Below are 19,724 nucleotides of genomic sequence, written 5' to 3'. Positions count from 1 at the left end.
TTGAAACATAATGCGCCCTCGACCGAACCTCCGATTCACCTGTTCCGAATTTTAATGAAGATTGTTTCATGCTCGGTTTGGCAAAATGTATGAAAGGCGATGGAGATACACATACCTACCTCTGTACATACCTGCTGGAAAGCAACCACCATTTTAACAGCTGCGGTTGCTCTGCCCTCGCCGTTCTGCCCAAGGCATCTGCTCCTCATATTCATTAGCGTGTGTCCGCTCGTTGATTTATGGGCGGAAGCGTAATGATTCCGTGTGGGGCTGACTTTTTTCCTTTCATTTTTCCACATTCACCTTTGTTTTTCCCATTATGACGGGAATTCGACCGAGGAGGTCAGGACGTGGAAAGTGTGAGAGGGCCCAATGCGGCTAAGTGGAACGAATGATCCGCCAGGAGATGATTGATGGGAAACTGTGAGCTGCAGCCTTTTCACCTTTTCTGTGGCCGTCCGAACGAGCCCCGGCTGCTGTTGAGCCTGGGCTGTAGAATTTCCGGTCACCAAACCTTTATCACATTTAACATGGCGGAAGCCTTGGCAGAGCCCTGAAGAGTTAATAAGGCACTCTGCTGGGAAATGGGTGGAATACGCCGTCACAGTTGTGTAGTTAGGATGTGCGGTGCATTTTTGTCTAAAATTATTAATAATTTTATTTGACATTTGTTCCAATGTTTCAACAGTGGACATTCTATGTAATTCATTAGTACTTTACCAGGGAGGGAATTTCAGAATCATTTTCAAAATTTCATAAAAACAGCTATGGGTCATTCTCATTGCGCCAAGTCGGGCACGGGCCGGGTCCGGGCAGTTTGTACTTCGCGACGGTGCTTTTTCGTCCAGTTCACACTTCGGCCGGGCGTGCATCGAGTTCTCATGATACGAGATTGAACGCACACTATGACGAAACTGTCAAATGGTTCTGTTATTATGGTAACCCTGCAGATTGAGATTGATAATAAATGTCTGGAATGAATGTTACAGTTGGAATTTAGGTATAAAATAATTACTGAAAGATATAATATATTTAGTGCGTTTTTTCATCTGGAACACTATTTTATTTATTAGATTCATAGAAATGTTCTGCAATGTGGCACAAAATACCTAGTTATTCGATCAGACAAACAAGGGGGTGATTGTAGAGTTTAACTGCCCTCGCAAGTGAATAAAACATTTCTTACGGAAACACAACTAAACTCCTGAAAGTAACTTCTGGATTAGGCGCCGTCCAAAACTTATGTAACGCTCTACGGGAAGTCGCAGCTGAAACAAAATTTGATATTTTTCATACAAGAAAACGTTACAAACGGGCGAGCCATTTTTAGCGTCGTATATTAAATGGACGCTGCCTTATGTAAGGATGGAACACAACACAACTTCAGAGATTCCCAAACTAATTTCGATTCAAGAATTTCTTCAATTTCTATCAAAGTTTTCTTCAGGAGTCCATCAAGGAATTTCTATAGGAATCTTTTTGTTAAAAATTATGTGGTGAATTCCTACGGGAATTTCAAAGGATCAGAATTTCAAAGATCACTACGGAAGATTACTACGGAAATTCCTTGTTTCCTACAAGAATTGCTTTAAGGATTCCTCCGAAAAATTTTATACGGAGACTCCTCCGGAAGTTCATCTAGCAATTAATACAGAATATTCCTGCGGGGATTCCTCCTTGAATTTCTCTGGAAAATCCTTTGAGAAATTTAACTACGATTGTTCAGATAATACCTCCTTTAATTTCTCTTCATGGGTTCCTTCCAGATTCCTTTTAAAATTTCAGGGTTTCCTGAACGTATTCCTCCCGGAATTACTATCACAATTGTTCTACGATACCTTCAGAGATTTTCTCCTCCATAGCATTTCCCCCATGGATTATCCAGTGATTCATCCAGAATTTCCAGAAGCGACTTTTTCGGTATTTTTACAGGATTTCTTCCAGGGACACCTCCTTGAAGTTCTCCAGACATTATTCAAGGGAATTTTGTAGGAAACGGATTCATACAGAAATTCTTCAAGTTCTTCAATTCTCTAGACGTTTACCTAGTAGTATATCCAGGAATATTTTTCCGTATCCCTTCCAAGGATTTCTTCATAAATTCTTCCAAGGATTTCTTCAGAAGTTCCTACACCAATTTTTCTTGTTTTTTTTTGTAAATCGTTTAAAGTTTATTCCACTCATTACTTACTTCAGGGATCATTATAGAAATTTCTCCAGGAAGTTTTCCAGATTTTCCTCCGGGAATGCAAGATATCTTCTAAGGGAGTCCTTTTGAGATTTCTTTCAAGTATTGCATTAGAAATTCTCCAGGATATGCTAGAGAAATTCATTAAGAAAAACCAGGAGGATATCTCGGAGACTTATTTGGAAGAATTTCTAGAGGACACCCCTGAGAAATAACTTGCGAGGATGCCTCCAGGATTTTCCGGAAAAACTCTTGAAAGGATTCGTTAAGAGGTTCCCGATGGAATATCTAATGGAGCTCTTGAGGCATGTTCTCCAGAGATTTCTCTCTTCTCTCTCTCTCTTCCTCCAGGATATTTCAGGATTGCTCAAAGGATTCATTAAAGCATCCGTACACGGATTCCTGAATAAATTCTTTCAGTGATTATTCTAGAATTTTTTTCAGGATTTTATTGTTCAGAATCCCTTCTGAGGATTCCCGCATGAATTCTTCCAAGGATTATTTCATGATATTCTCCAAGCATTCCCCTTAGGGGTTTTCTGAAATTTGTCAAGGGGTTTTCCACTTATTCCTTTAAAAATTCCTCCATTAATTACCCCAGGGATTCTCCCGGATTTTTTTAGGGATTCCTTCAGGATTTCTCAACACTTATCATCAGAAAATCCTCCAAGATGCCACACAAGAATTCTTGAAAGAATTTCTGGAGGATTTTGTAGCCGGCTCGAGAAGGCGAGCAAACCAATCTGCTAGGGCGTTCGGGTTGGGAGAGAACAAGTAGCTTATGCGCCACCTTCTAAGAGGACCACTTGTCAATTTAATTGCCCGACAAACTCAAACCTCAGGGCGAGTTCAGTTTTCTAATCTACAACCGAACGATCTAGCAAATGCTCCACGTAATCAAAGTACTTAAAACGCTACCCTCTGACCGGCTCAAAACATAACCGACAACTCGACTTCCTACCGATAACGAATGCACGACGGGTATCATCACCGGCCAAGTTCGTCCCGACTACAAATCTCTTTCTCGCTTCAGGACAAAAATGGAGGACTGAGATTCCCAAGCAGTCCGACTTGGAGTACAACAAACAACTAAGCTACAACAACGAAACAACGAAACGTCGGAAATATCCTAAGACCAGTGCATTCAATTACAGGGACTACGGACTACAGCTCAGCAATAACTACAACATCTAGTGAAACGCAAAAATACACGGAGAAATATTTTTACCTAATTTTTGAGTTTACTTTACCCAAAATTAAGTATATCGATTATAGTTTCAACCCAAAATCTCTCGGTTTTCTCTTTCTCCCACACGAATGTTGTCAAAAATAGAGAAAGCTGCATCTACCCAATGGGGGTACTTTGGCCCAATAAGCCAAATTTGGGTAAATGCAACTTTTCTTATGTCTGGGTCGGAAGAACTCAATTTTACGTTAAATCAACCCAAAATTGAGTATATTTTTCTAATGGAATTAAAGCCAAACTACCTAGTGGGGACCTTGGAAATTTAGCCAAAATTGAGTTATTGGGCTCAACTACGGAATTGCGTTGAAACAACCCAAAATTGAGTTGAATTCCGTCTCCGTGTACTAATAACTTTTATTCTAAGCATTCATTTTTACTCGGGTACCCACTTTCTTCATGACTTTCTCTTTCCTCTCCCTTCTACTCACTCCTAATTGTGCGGATTTTCTTCTGTCCAACCTTTAAACATCTAACTTTCAACAAACGCTTCGAAGCTTTCCAAACGCTACACCAACATTACCACGCATGGACAAAAATAGCGGTTCTACTTACAGTAGGCTTCTTCTTTACCGGCTGCTTGTTTGGTCGGGCTTCTACTTTGCCGGCACGTATTTCTCTTCCTTCACGTCGCCTACCGAAGCGGGTGAACAAATTCGTCCAAATGAATTGGGTGATGACGCTCTGTGCCAATATCGTCGTCGACACGGTGAATTTTCCTTGGGGGGGAGGGAGGTGTAGCGCTCTTCCAGAGTGCGATGGTGACGTCGGCAACTCCCTTCTAATTCCGGCTGGCAGTTAGGAAGACCTTCGTAGCTGGCACGTGTGTCAGAAGTGTGGAATCGTGGCGAATATGGGCGCGTTGTGCCGAGCGGGAGGTGGGTTGGTGCGGGAGACAAAACTAGCAAATAAAAAGCCGTCGAACGGCTATTCGACGGGAGTAAGCTTTAGTTCGAAAAGCGTTGAATTTAATGTTTACCTTTTTTTCTCACAATCACGCACAGTACCGCACAAACTAGCTAGCTGGCTTATAAGCTTTACACTACCTATCGGGAGGGAAATCTAATAATTATTACACAGAGCATTAAGACACTTTCCACGTTTTAATACCTTTAAAAACACACCGCGAAACTACTTAGGGGTCATGCACAAATTACGTCACGCTCCGAGGGGGGGGGGGGTGGTCAAGCCAAGCGTGACAAGCCTTACAAAAATTTCGGAGGACTCATGCAAAAAACGTGACAAAGGGTGGGAGGGGAGGGTGTCAAAAAAAACTAAAATTTAGCGTGACATAATTTGTGTACCATCCCTTAAAGAAATCTTCACACTCTTGCCTCTTCCACGGGTCAGATCAAAGTGGACAAGACAGAACTTGAGATGCCTCAGAAAGGTCGAAGTTTCGTGTTTTGGCATTCGTACCGGAAATCATGGAACGATTTTATCAAAATTCGGTTCCCGATTATCCCTTGAGCCGATCAGTGAATATTGTCTTTTCCCTCTCAAACATTTCGCATCTAGCTAGTTCGGTTCAGTTCTTTTCCACAACGTTTTATTCTTTTAATCTACACGCTAAGCCTGCTCCACGCAGCGCATGTATTCAAACTACACAGAATGAGGCAATCAATGCAGAACTGGCTGAATGAGTGAAAATTCTGTATAGATCACACTCATTCTATGAGAAGCCGACGTGTTGGCCTTCGGCTGTGCGGGGATCGATGGAAACGGAACTGTCAATCATCTCCCGGCCGGCAGCAAACAGTTAGCCGTTGATGGGGAGTTTTCGGGGATTTTTTTAGCGAAAAGCCGGAAAATGGTCGCAAATGCGGAAGTTTTTTCCCCATTTGCTTCCGCTTCGGCTATTCGAATGAAAAAAATCTCTGAAAAACTTTAAAATCGGAATGTTTTTTTAATGTTTTCAGAAGCAAAACAAACATGGAAGCGAGTTCCACATTCCAAGCGTTCCTCCTCTGTGCACATTTCACTCATTCGGTTTGTTTACCACCGTTTGCACAAAGCTGTGTACAGCCCCATTTGCACAGAATCTGTGCTGCATGAAGAGAGGCCGATTTTGTGTACTCGGCACTCATTTTTGAGCGTGGCAAGTTTAGCGTGCGTGAGATGAGTTAAGTTCGCGCCAAGTGAGTGAACGATAACTTGTACGAGTGAAGCTCGAGGAAGAGTTTATTTGCGAGTGATTGGGGTTCACCATTGCATGCAAGTTCAGTTCAAGTGAACTATACTGCTGTTCGTTTGAAACGTAAATGAATTTATATTGCTGTTCGTTTGCTTTTTATTATACTTCTACCGCAACAAAATATCCTTAATTAATTACTCTAGCAATTATCGCTACAATTTTCCGGACAGCTACTTGGAGGAATTCCCTACTTGGAGAAGTTCCCTAAGGAGTATCTTGCGGACTATCTGGATGAATCCCTGTTTAATTCGTTGCATGAATTTCTTCAAGAATTCCTACGAGAGTTTCTTAAACGATTTTCCGGAAGATTTCTGGAAGGATTTCGTTAAGAGGATGCCGAAGAAATTCATAGTGGAACTTTTGATGGAAACTTTGGAGGAATCCCTGAGAAATCTCATAAGAGGTAATTCCTGAAGGAGCTCCTGGAGGAATATCTGAAGAAACTTCTGGTAGAATTCCTGAAGAAATTATAGGAGGAACGCATGGAAGACTTCCTGAAAGAAATCCTGGAGGAATCCTTGAAGAAACACATGGACGGATTTCTGAAGGAACTCCTGGAGAAATTTCTGAAAGAACTCCTGGAGGAAACCTTGAAGGAACTCCTGGAGGCATTCCTGAAGGTACTTCTGAACAGATTCATGAAGGAACTCCTGTAGGCATTCCTGAAGGTACTCCTGGAGGAATTTCTAAAGGAACCCCTGAAGGATTCATAAAGGAACTACTGGAAGAATTCCAAAAAGAACTCCTGTAGAAATTCCTGAAGGAATTCCTGAAGTAACTCCTGGAAAAATTCTTGAAGAAACTCCCAGAGAAATCCCTGAAGAAATTCCTGGAGATATTCCTGAAGGAACTCCTGGAGAAATTCTTGAAGGAACTCCTGGAGAAATCTCTGAAGGAACTCCTGGAGATATTCTTGAAGGAACTTCTGGTAGAATACCTGATGGATCTTCTGAAGGAATTCATAAAGGAACTCCTGGAGGAATCCTTCAAAAAACTCCCAGATGAATTCTTGAATGAACTCCTAGAATAAATCTTGAAAAAAATCCTGGAGTAATTCCTGGAAGAATTCCTGAAAGAAAACTGGGAGAAATTCTTAAAAGAACTCCTGGAGGAATACCTGACGTAACACCTGGACAAATTCCTGAAGGAATTCCTGAAGAAACTTCTGGAGGACATCCTGGAGGAATTTCTCGAGAAATTTCTGATGGAACTCCAAGAGAAATTCTTGAGGGATCTCCTGGAGGAATTCCTGATGAAACTCCTGAAAAAAAATACTGAAGTAACTCTTAAAGAAATTTCTGAAGGAACTCCTGGAGGACTACCTGGAAAAAAAATCCTAGAGGAATTCCTAAAGAAACTCCTGGAGTTATTTCTGACGGAACTCCTGGAGAAATTTCTGGTGGAATTTTTGAAGGAGCTTCTGTAGGAATTCTTTAAGAAACTCCTGGAGGAATCCCTGAAGAAACTCCTGGTGGAATCATTAAAGGAACTCCTGGAGAAACTCCAGAAGGAACTCCAGAAGGAATTTCTTGAGGAATTCCTGGAAGAATTCCTGAAGGAACTCCTGGAGCAATTTCTGAAGGAACTCCTGAAGGGAATTCCGTGAAGAAATCCTGAAGGAATTCCTGGAGCTGTTCCTTGGAGGAATTCCTGGAAGAAACCCTGAAGAAACTTTTCTTAAATCTCTGATAGAATCCCAAGGGAAATTCTTGAAGGGTCTCCTAGAGGAATTCCTGGAGAAACTCTTGGAAGTATTCCTGAAGGAACTCCTAAAGAAATTCTCGAAGAAACTCCTATAGGAATTCATGAAGGAACTCCTGAAAGAACTCATGGATAAACTCCTAGAGGAATTCCTGGAAGAAATCCTGGAGAAATTCCTGAGGTAACTGCTGAAAAATTCCTGACGGAACTCCCTGAAGAATTCATGAAGGAACTCCTGGAGAATCCCTAAAGGATGTTCTGGAATAATTTTTGAAGAAATTTCTGAAGGAATTCCTGGAAAAACTCCTGAAGGAATTTCTGGAGAAATTTCTAGAAGGAAACTCTGAAGGAATTCCTAGGAAGCTTAGGAATTCCTGAAGGAACTCCTGGAGAAATTCATGAAGGAACTCCTGGAGGAATTCTTGAAGCTACTCCTGTAGGAATTGCTTCAAGAACGGAATTTGTTAAAGTTTCGAGAGCATTGTCTACGATATATTGATTGCACAGAAATGTTAACATCAATATTATTATCGATATATGTTTCATATGTATTCCAGTCCAAAATAATATCATCAGAATCGAAATCAGCGTGAGTAATCAGTTGGCTACAAAGGTGACTAGAGTCGGTTAAGACTAAATCAAACTTAGAAGGATTTCTAGAAGAGGAAAAACAAGTAGGGCTATCATGGTATTGAATTGAGGAATGAACTGAAGAGCAATAATCAAACAGAATTCTGCCGTTGAAATTACTTTGAAAATTATTCCATATCCGATGTTTGGCATTAAAGTCACCAATGACAAAAAATTGACTTATTGCGAGTCAATTTTCGCAAGTCAGTTTGGAGCAAATTGACTTGCTGCCCAGTGATTTGAAAAGGCAATTAGGCAGCTGTGAAAGTATATTTACTAAGCCGTGTTTCAACAAAAAAAAACATAGTTTGAAAAATGTTGGTTTTATGTGACGAAAAAAGTTTCTGTTTTATACGCCTATGAATGACGTAAGCAACTCCAGCACAAGCTTCATCCATTCGATCAGTACGATAAACAAAAAAGTTTGGATCTCTTTTGAGTTTGGATCTATGCTTCAAATAAGTTTCATTAATAACTGCTATATTTATGTTATTTGCTGTTAGAAAGTAAAACAACTCGTCCTCTTCACTTTTCAAAGAACAAGCATTCGTATTCGAAATATTTTAAACAAAAATATTTGTATCCATTAAAGAAATGTAATTCAATAACAAGTTAATTAGTAAATTTCACATCAACTTGGGCTGCTTCAGCCATAGTGGTGGGCCCCGAAACCCCTAGCTACGGCATTGCTCCTTCATGCTGTACATGGAGAACGGAACGCACGCAGGTTTTTTTTTTTTGTTCTCCTCGCTTCTGCTGGTTCACCTCTGACAGCTACAGAAAGGATCACGGAGGTGGCACGGATGGCCCCCAGCTGCCACTTCATCATTTTGCTAACAAAGTGTGAAATGGTTCAGCGCGTGTACACAGGGATTATCGTACCGAAACAGATTTTTCGCATGACGCTTGGCTAGTGTTAATTATAACAAATGGTAGATCATATTACTTCCTTAGCCGAGTGGTTAGCGTCTGCGGCTACAAAGCAAAGCCATGCTGAAGGTGTCTGGGTTCGATTCCCGGTCGGTCCAGGATCTTTTCGTAATGCAAATGTCCTTGACTTCCCTGGGCATAGAGTATAATCGTACCTGCCACACGATATACGAATGCGAAAATGGCAACTTTGGCAAAGAAAGCTCTCAGTTAACAACTGTGGAAGTGCTTATAAGAACACTAAGCTGAGAAGCAGGCTCTGTCCCAGTGAGGACGTTAATGCCAAGAAGAAGAAGAAGATCATATTACTTCTCCCAGAACGGGGTTCGATCGCTCCAATGCTTCTCCAATTGTGGGAAGCATATCCTGGATATAAGGGATGCATGTAAAATGTAGGATTTTGGATTTCAAAAAGCTAATTAAAAGAGGTGAAAATATATCGGTCTTGTATTTTTAACCAGATCAACGAGTTCAAGATCCATAAGGGGAATCAATGTTTTCTTCCAAATCGCAAAGAAAAGAGGCTGTCGCGTTTGGCCGGAAACTTTTAAAGATCGCGAACTTTTTCGCAAACATATTGAAGAGAAAAAGCAAATATTTTTTACTTATGACTACAAAACTGAACGTTTGATCAAAGTCGTCTTGAAAGGTATGTCAGCTGACTTTAAGTCACCTGAAGAGAACAAAAATGGAATAAATGATTTACTTGGATTTTCCTCAGTCCAAGTGATCATTATGAAAAAGAGAACCCAATCTGGCATTGTTCGGCAAGGGCTCTTGAGAAAGCCCATATGATTAAGTACACTATAACAAAAGTGTTCCATATAATATTAAAGCTTTAGAAACAGCAAGACTTATGTTCGTTGTCTGTGTAACATGGGAACATTTCCAGAAACCTGGAGGAAATTTCCAGAACCTCACTCAGTGCCATCGGTGCCAAAAGTGGGGTCATTGAACAAAACATTGCTGCATTGATGTTAAATGCATGATTTGCGGAGGTTTTTCTAATTTATTTTTATCTGTTTGTCCAGTGAAGGTAGATACCAAAAAGTTTGTATGCGCAAATTGCGGGGGCAACCATAAATCTAACTTTTGGGATTGCCCTTAAAGTGTCCATTTATTACGTAACGCTAAAATTTGGAAATTTTTGACCAAGTCCCCCGCCCCTCCGTAACGCTTTTTGTATGAAAAATTTCAAATTTTTGTATGAACCGTAACATTTGAGCCTACGCCTCCCTCCCTCCAGAGCGTTACGTAATTTGTGGATGCAGCTTTTTTTTAATGGCAAAGAGGACGAGCTGTTTAATATTTAACTGATTAACTGCTAACATACATATTGCAGTTATAACTGAAACTTATTTGAAACCTGGATCCAAACTCAAGCAGATCTTAACTTTTTTGTTTATTGTAATGATCGACTGGGTGGAGCATTTGGGGGAAATTATAATTCACAGGTATATATAACATCAACTTCTAAGATTTTTCAGATGCTTAATTCTTTTGATAATCTGAATGATTTAATTTTACTGAGAAAAACTAGCTATCAACAACAACTACATGCCGAAGGCACACGTTCCCTTATTTCCAGATCATCCCGTAAATCATGTTGTTCTGCTCAAAACATCATTTAATCTACGATGCCGGTTATTGATTTTCAATTCTCCATCATAGCATTTTCCCCAACTTAAACGCCTCCTTCTATATTCCGATACCTTCGAGTTTGCCTACAAACCACAAAGTATGTTTTAATTTTCTTCTCTTCGGCAGACGTCCGACAGCTGTTGTTCGAGAGATGATACGGAGGCTTCCTTCGACGGAACCAAACCAGACAGAAAGGTAAATATTTGCGCTAGCTCTTGGTTTGCTCTCTAGGCTTGAAGTGTGCCAAAGTTCTCATTTTTTCATATGCCCCTGAATGGACCACTATTTTTCAAAAGCCTCAACTGGAGGAAGACGCCGAACTCGTCCTCAAATTGCTTGTTAATGGTTATTTTCCAGCCTTTTTCGAAGGTTTTCCGAAACAGACGATAAAAAGCGAACCTTGCTCTTTGATGGCAGTGTGAGTCGGCAGATAGGGAAAACAAATGTGTCTTCTGGATTTCAGTCTAACCGAAAGATGAACCATTTCCGTGTTTTGCTCCGCACGTGTGTGCCTTTGAACTGGTGAAGTTCGATGTCTACAAATGGGGGTGGAGGGGAGTGGTTTTTCTTTTGGTGATGTTGTGCTGTTTCGTTCTTTAGCCAATGTATGAATATAAAGCTTTCCAATGATAGCGAAGGGTTCAGTTGATAGTGAGCTTTAAGAATCAATAATTTCTAGCCAGAATGCTTTTGTCTATAGAAGACGCACGAATCTGGGCATACTCACAGGAACGCACAACTGATGCTTTGAAATCCATCCAATGCTTGATACAGTTTGAGAAATAGAGGCTAATTTAAATGGAACTAAGCGCAGTAAATATGATTGAAGATGATGAGTTTAGACCACAGACAACCAAGAGTATAGTTCTGTGCAAGGGCACCCATCAGAGTGAACTCCATTGTCTCTTGTAATAACCCTTCCCTTTCTTGTGCGAGATAGACAGTATTGGAAAATACATCTGTAGCTTATTCGATTTCCTATCAAAAATGATCAATTTTGATAGGCTAAAGCTCAGCTATTTAATAACCGTTTCACTGAATTATTCACAGCACGTTTGACATAGCTTGATTTCAACGTATATTTTAAAGTATTTTATAATCGATTTATCTGAAGATCTTTAAACAAAAAATGTCTCAAGTAAACTTGTATTGGTTGGTAAATGCTGGGCATGGCGTACTTTCGCATACCCCAAGGAATAAAATAGACCCCTCTGTGTCGCACTTAGCTTCCTGCCCAGCAACTATCCCTACTTCCTCGCGGAACCGCCGGAGTACGAGCAACCTTAGGGAAGACTGGGTAACCAACTCCGGTGGGAACTTTGGTCCTATGCTGACAGGGAAGGGGAGTTTACCTTTTGTAAACCTGGAGCGTCTGTATTACATGTTAGGAGCGGCACACAATAGCGTCTGTTCCCTCATGTCAGGGGTGGCTGATCATCGTCCAAGTGCCAGAGAATATTTAGGGGGAATGGTCCTCCGGAATTCTAGGGGGTTGGTGTCAGGACCTGCAAGCCAACCGTAGAACACATCAGCACAGGAACATCAACGCGCGATTCGAATCTAAGTACGTGAAACTGAAAATCTTTCAAATTCATCGGAAGTACACGCATGCTCTAAGGTCCACGGATTCGGAATCGTAGCGCTGTAGGAGGTGTGGACAGGAGTAATGGTGCTAACATTCAAAAGCAGCAACACACACGAGCTGGGAACAGCTTTTATAGTGATGGGCGATATGCAGAGGTGCGTGATTGGGAGGTGGCCGATCAACGAAAGAATGTGCAAGTTGAGAATTAAAGACCGATTCTTCAACTCTAAGAATGATTAACGTGCATAGCCCACACTCCGGAAGCACTGATGACGAAAAGGACGCATTATACGTGCAGCTCAAACGCGAGTACGACTGCTGCGCAAGCCTCGGCGTCAAGATCATCATAGGAGATTTAAACGTCCAGGCTAGCAGTAGGAGTTCAGACCGACGATTGGAAAGTTCAGCACCCTCCGGCTGACGTACAAGAACGGCCTACAACTGATATATTTTGACGCCTCTAAGAATATGGCCATTCGCAGCACCAACTTCCAGCACAGCCTTCCGTATCGGTACATCTGGAGATCACCTCAGCAGACAGAATCGCAAATCGATCACGTTTTGATTGATGGACGGCACTTCTCTGACATAACCGACGTCGGAACTTATAGTGGCGCTAACATTGACTCCGACCACTATCCGACGTGTTGAAGCTGCGCCCAAAACTATCCGTCATCTAGGATATACGGTACAGACGCCCGCCTTGGTACAATCTAGCGCGACTGAAACAACCAGATGTCACCAATGCGTACGCGCAGCATCTTGAGACAGCGCTATCGGATGATGGAAAGCTCGCTGGGGGCCCTCTTGAGGACTGCTAGATGATAATCAAAGCAGCCATTAACAATTGTGCCGAAAGCAATGTCGGATATGTTGAACGGAGTTCAAGAAACGATTGATTTGACGAGGAGTGTCCATGGGCGTAAATAGGCATCAGACTTGAGGGGGGCCACGGCTCCTTCTCATGAGAGAAAAGAATCGTAAAGGATTTAGATAACTTAACAATGCTTGTTTCGATAATATGTATGAACCGACTATAGTGGCGCACTTTCATACAGAGGTAGATCAAACCCTAAAAATCGTCCAAAACCGAGTGTTCAATATTCGTAGATACTAGTAGTATTTAAAAATCTATTTATTCTTTTTATATCGCCAAGATGACGTATTCAACCCAATCTTATAGATCTCGAAAAATATACACGGATTTAAAAGCAGACTATAATCAGGATTAACCTTTTCAACTCGATTTGAATTAGACTTTTGTAAAGTCATAAAACAATATAAAGATTTAAATGCATCAGTTCAATTGGGTCCTAAAGCCCTGTCCCAATTTTAGAATCAAACGCTTGAGTTTAGGGCAAAAACACATGTTTACTCAATATTTAAATGATTTTCATTTGTTTAAGTCCAAAAAAACATTTTTTTATGATATTTGAGATTTTGTCCCACCCTTTGGTTTAAACTCAAATTTAGGGTATATTTTTCCGTGTCCCTGTTGAAATGTCAGATAGGAACAACCCCAGTGTTAAAACTATATGCCCTGTGGCATTTTTGTCGAAACTGTGAATGTCAAACATCATCACAAGTGTCAAGGTTCATATTTGGAATCATTTTTAAAATTGAAGTTTAAAAATGTTATAGCCGTTATTTGAGTTAGAAAAAAAATGCTAAAGTAGTTGCAAAAACAAGAATTCATTAAACATTTTAGGACTCAATTGAGGTTCAAGATCAATGTGAAATTCAAACCTCTTAAAGCCGGCAAGTCAAAAAAAAACCTAGCCTTTGAAAAAAAAAAAAAACGATTGCTAGTTAGATTATATGGATTATTATTGCTCAGCATTTCTATAGCCAACGATTCATTTCTCTAAACCTCTCGAAACCAAAATTTTGAACATAGGATTGAATAAAACAATTTTTGTTAGAGTTAAAAACTTTAAACCATGAAGCTGGTCGGCTACCATCATATTGAAGGATTGAAGTTTTTCTTGTATTCAAATAAAGCTGTCGTCAGCAAATTCGTAATAAATCCATGAGCAAAATACCTTCCATCCTGCTTTCTTCAAACAACTGTTATCGTAGTTGTTTGAAGAAAGCAGGATGGAAGGTATTTTGCTCATGGATTTATTATAGTCCAATCAGACTAAGGTAGGGCAACAGTTCGATTTTAGTGGTATAATCAAATACCATACAGTGAACCTTCAACATATTTGCTATAATTTCGGTGATTGTCTTAAACGAACTTTTGCCCCACAGGTGGGGTGGAAATTTGCTGGCCGAAACACAAAATATCGACACTTTTACGACAGACATACTTTATACCTGCCATAAACTTATATTTACAAATAAATACACACTAATTTTTCATCAAAAAATAGCTCAAAGCCTAAAAAAGCAGTTTTTTGCAAAATTAAGTGGAAATATGAAATGTTGGTGACTTTTTTTGCACGATCAGACAAATTTCGATAAACTTGAAGATAATATGTAAACATGGGGTAATTTGTAAAATTCTCTGCGATCTTATATGGGTCGAACTTTTGCCCCGCAGATTCTAACCTTTGCCACACTATGGGCCAAAAATTGATTCCAAGCAATTATGTAACTAATACATCTCATCTTATCCTTGTGATGACTAAAAATGCCCTTATATAAAAAAATCACAGAAGATTGTATCCTTATATATTTCCATGCAATGAAAGTTTGACCAAAAATTATAATTTTTACGTCAAAAAACAACAAATAGCCATCACTTTTTCCAAAAAATTTTCCAGTTTGCGAAATATTTATACAAACTAAAGTTCGCTTGCTGCACCATTGTTTATTTCTATTTTTTTTTTTTTTTGTAAAACTTTACTATAACTCTCTTACACAAACATTTCTCAGTAACAACGATTTGTTCTAGATAATTGATCACAAAATATCGCAGCTTGTTATGAAGAGACGTTGGTTACCACTAAAAATGGATCAAGCCAGTTCTGCTTATTCTAAAACATACTTCAATAAATTTCAATATCGGGAAAGGGCAAAAAGGAAACAGTATGGCAGTATATGACGTTTAAAAATTACATATTGCTATTGCCTGTCAAACAATGATCATCCAGAAATCTATATTCAAAATGCATTTAACGCGTTTAGTATAATAAGTGCATGTTCGATACTAAAAACTAGTTTTAACTATATTGTCATTTCTTCTCCATGTTTTTTCGGGGGGTCCAAGAGTATGATTCGGGAGGGCCAGGCCCCCCCTGGCCCCTCCCTATTTACGCCAATGGGAGTGTCAGGAGGTTTTGGAGGAGAAGAATGCAACGCGGGCTGCAATACTGCAGCATAGTACGCATAACTCATCCCGCTAGCTAAAATGTGCAGGGATAAAGATGGGAGCATCTTGACGGACGGACGTGAGGTGATCGAAAGGTGGAAGCAGTACTACAATTAACACTTGAATAGCACAGAGACCACAGGCATAGAATGTCAGGACAGCAAAGGTGATGGCTAGGTCAGCACAGCGGACAGTGGAATCTAACCAGCTCTTACGCTGGCAAGGATTGTATCGGAGCTGAACTCATCAAGATGGAATCGGACCGGTTGGCCGCTTGTCTCGGCTCGGCTGATAGTCATAATCTGGGAGACGGAACAGGTACCGGAGGAGTGGAAGCAAGGTGTTATATGCCCTTTCTACAAAAATGGCGACAAACTGGAATGTGAAAACTATCGTGCAATCACTACCCTAAACGCTGCCTTTAAAGTGCTATCCAAGAATATCTTCCGTCGTCTATCACCTGTAGCAAACGAGTTCATGGGAAGCTTTCAAGCAGGTTTCATTGACGGCCGCTCTATAACGTATCAGATCTTTTCCATGTGGCATATATTTCAGAAATGCCGCCGTGAGTACCAGGTCCCTACGCACCATTTGTTCATCGACTTCAAGGCGGCATACGACAGTATTGACCGTGTAGAACTATGCAAGATCATGGACAAGAACAGCATTCCCGGGAAGCTCACAAGATTGATTAGAACAACGATGGACGGTGTACGAAACTGCGTGAAAATCTCGGGCGAACACTCCAATTCGTTCGAGTCTCGGCGGGGACTACGACAGGGCGACGGACTTTCGTGCCTGTTGTTCAATATTGCGCTTGAAGGTGTCATGCGGAGAGCTGAATTAACAGTCGAGGCACAATTTTCACGGGATCCGGACAATTTGTTTGCTTTGCGGATGTCATCGATATTATTGGGAGAAAATTAGAAATTATTGCAAATTGTTCGCTTGCCTGAAACGCGAAGCAACACGAATCGGACTGGCCCTGTCGCGCTCAGTTCCGCCTAGCAGCATGTACTTTGTTTTCAATGAATTTACAGGGCAGTCGTCTACCTCGGATCCTTGATGACGGCTGAAGTCATGCCTACTATGGGCTCCGGAAAGAACTGCGGTTCAGATTCATTCCGCAATAAATGCACTAAGTACAAAACGCTCATAAGACCGGTAGTCTTCTACAGGCTTGAGTCGTAGAATATGCTCAAGGAGGACTTGCAAGCTCTTGGGGTTTTTGAACCCCGAGTGCTAAGGACTATCTTCGGCGGCGTACAGGAGAACTGTGTGTGGCGGCAAAGAATGAATAATGAGCTTGTTCAACTCTACGGTGAACCCAGTATCCTGAAGGTGGCTAAATGAAGCCGGAAGCATACGCTGAGCAGGGTATGTTGTAAGCATGCCGGAAAACAGCCCTGTGAAGATTGTGTTCGTTTCAAATCCGGGCGGAACAAGAAAGCGTGGAGCGCAGCGAGCCATGTGAATTGGTAAGGTTTACCAGGACCTGGAGATTGTGAGTCGCTGTTGGCAAGGTTTTATCAAAATAATTGGTATAAAACCAAATAAATAATAATCAGCCCCTACAATACCTTCATGGGGGCCTTCCTTAGCATAGTGGTTAAAGTCCGCGGCTACTTAAGCTACTTAGTTTATGACTTAAATTTTTAATATGTATAACCTCTTTTAATAAATATTTTAGAGAATATGGAAAAAAAAATCCATAGCAAACTCGCAATGAGTCTCGATTTAGCTTGACTTTGTTGATACATCATATATAAAATGTGATATATGTTGGCCAAATCCGGTATCGTGCTGCATCAATACCCGGACACTTAAGACGACATGAATGTTCAAACTGCGATTCTAATATGTTTATTAAGATTTTCCAAAAGTTTTATTATTTGACGCATTATTGTACTTCAGATCTTCATTATAGTGATAGAACTTCCGTGATTTTGAATGATTTTTGCATATGAATTAATAAAATATTGAAGTCTATCTTGTTTTTCAATCCGGACACCTTATACAAAGAATGTTTTTAAATCCGGACGCTATTTGATCGAAATCCGGACACCTGTAATAAAATACGAAATATTTGTATACCTTTGCAAGAAAATCACATATACTCATTTAAATATCGTTCTTGTATCCATTTGATGTATGTATTCTTCATGTAATGCCAGAAAAATAAAAACGTTACTATCATTAGTGATTTAACTACCTGATCTGACATTCCTTGCTGTGCGCTTGAACAAGCCAGTTCAGTTTTTGGCAGTCGGTAGTTTTTTGGTTTTTTCTTCCACCGCCCGTGTGGTTTTTACCAGTGCAGTATTGTACCGTAGTGCTTTAAACCGCGCATCGTGAAGGAAGCGAACCAGATTGGCAAGGGTCAACTGGTATCGTGCCACGAGAAGATATTGTCACCATCATCCCCCGGTGATTGGATCCCCCGTTTGCATCAGCAGCGAAAACGACGACACGTTTTTTCTGCCTACCTACGGTGTAGAAGACCAGCTGCGGTCATCGAACGGGAACGGATAAGTATCAATTGTATACCTACTCCACATCCTTTTGAATTGCTTTCGCATCTCCGAACAAACAAGGTTGAGTTCAAGGTTGTTTTTCGGTTCACTTCTGTCTCTCTCCCGGTGCCAGTTTTGCCCGAATAGGGGAGGCTTGTACAAAACAGCCCTAATCGGTTAAGTTTTTTTTTTCTCGATATTTTTTTTTTTTTTTGTTATTATTTTTTTTTGCCCGTATAGGGGAGGTGCGTACAAAATAGTCCACTGATAAGTTATCTTTAAGCATTTTTTTTGTTTTTTTTTTTTTGTACTTTATTATTATTATAATTTTTTTTTTTTACTTTTTTGTTTTTTTTTTATAATTATTTGGTTGCGGTTGATTCTTATCCCGCATGGACGAATCGGATGGAGGCGATACGCCTCCTAAAGATCTCGTTGCTCGAACGCGGTTTTATCAACCGTCTTCGGCTGGGCCTTGGGTTGTCTATTTCCGGCGCAAAAATAAGATTTTGAATGTGCTCTCGATCTCTAGAGAGCTGACGCGTAAATATCCTGGGACCGTTATTCACCAAGTGAAGCAATCCAAGCTGCGTGTAACTGCACCTAGTTACAAAGCAGCGAATGAGATTGCTCAGCATGAGGCTTTTACTGTGGAGTATTTTATCTACATACCTGCCAGAGAGGTCGAGGTGGAAGGGAAAATTATCGACGCGAGTCTGACATGCGAAGACATTAAGACTGGCAAAGGTGTTTTTGAGAACCGGTCCATTCCTGATGTGGCTATACTGGATTGTAAACAATTACAATCAGTTTCCATGGAAGGAAATAAAAAAGTGTTTTCGCCGTCAGCCTCGTTTCGTGTAACTTTTCCTGGTTCCGTCCTCCCGAAATTTGTTTGCATTGATAGTGTTTTTTACCCAGTGCGCCTTTACGTGCCGAAGGTATTCAATTGTACCAACTGCAAACAGCTTGGTCATAGTGCTAGCTTTTGCGACAACAAGCCCCGTTGTGGCAAATGCAACCAAGCTCACTTGGAAGATGATTGCACACAGGAAGCTGAAAAATGCAGCTACTGTCGTGAGGATCTTCATGATTTGCAGAAGTGCCCGGCATACAAAAGGCGCATTCGAAATGAGAGTCGCTCCATTGTGAAGCGCTCCAAGAAGACGTATGCGGAAATGGTGAAAGCTTTAAATCCGCCTGCAAAAGAGTCTTCATCAGCCATCCCAGTTGGTAACTCTTTTCAAGAGTTGTCTTCCGACGAAGCGAACGACGACGAAACCGATGGGGGAGATTCTTCGGAGGTACACGCACCCGGAAAACGAAAGTCTCCATCTTCTCCGGGACTGCGCCGTAAGGTAATGAAATCTTCCCTCAAAAGTTTGCCGAATTCTAAAGGAGGTGGGGCAAATTTGAAATTGCCGAAGAAACAGGTCTTTGCTGCTTCCGTTCCGTGTTGCAGCAAAGATCTGCCGCCCCCGCCTCCGCCGATTAAATATACTTCGAAAAGAAGCTCTAGACAAGATAGCAAGAAAAAAGCTACTGAAGTTCCTCGCTCTTCCTCGAAAACCCCCCGGGCCAAGCGAGGACTGATAACTTTTACGGCCCTTGTGGATCGCATATGTGATGCCCTCGGAGTTTCAGACTCATTCAGAGGCATACTCGACCTTTTTCTCCCCGCAATAGAAGAGTATCTCAGGGAATTGACTATCTCGTGGCCCCTCCTTGCTTCGATCATATCTTTCGATGGATAATTCATCGAGTGAGGTACAAGATATGATCA

At 40.9% G+C, this 19,724-nt stretch overlaps 1 protein-coding gene across 1 annotated transcript in view; it reads left to right on the top strand.

Moving 5' to 3' along the window:
* LOC5575881 (irregular chiasm C-roughest protein) overlaps positions 1–19,724 on the top strand; it is a 520,731-nt gene that overhangs the window by 287,040 nt on the left and 213,967 nt on the right. Inside the window, 1 exon segment of the mRNA XM_021847997.1 lies at positions 10,654–10,722. The gene's annotated coding sequence lies outside the window, so the exon portion shown is untranslated.

This window comes from Aedes aegypti, chromosome 1, assembly GCF_002204515.2.
Source record: "Aedes aegypti strain LVP_AGWG chromosome 1, AaegL5.0 Primary Assembly, whole genome shotgun sequence".
In the NCBI taxonomy this organism is placed as follows: domain Eukaryota; kingdom Metazoa; phylum Arthropoda; class Insecta; order Diptera; family Culicidae; genus Aedes; species Aedes aegypti.
Note: the sequence above shows the minus strand (reverse complement) of the source record. Positions and strands in the feature narration are given on the sequence as shown.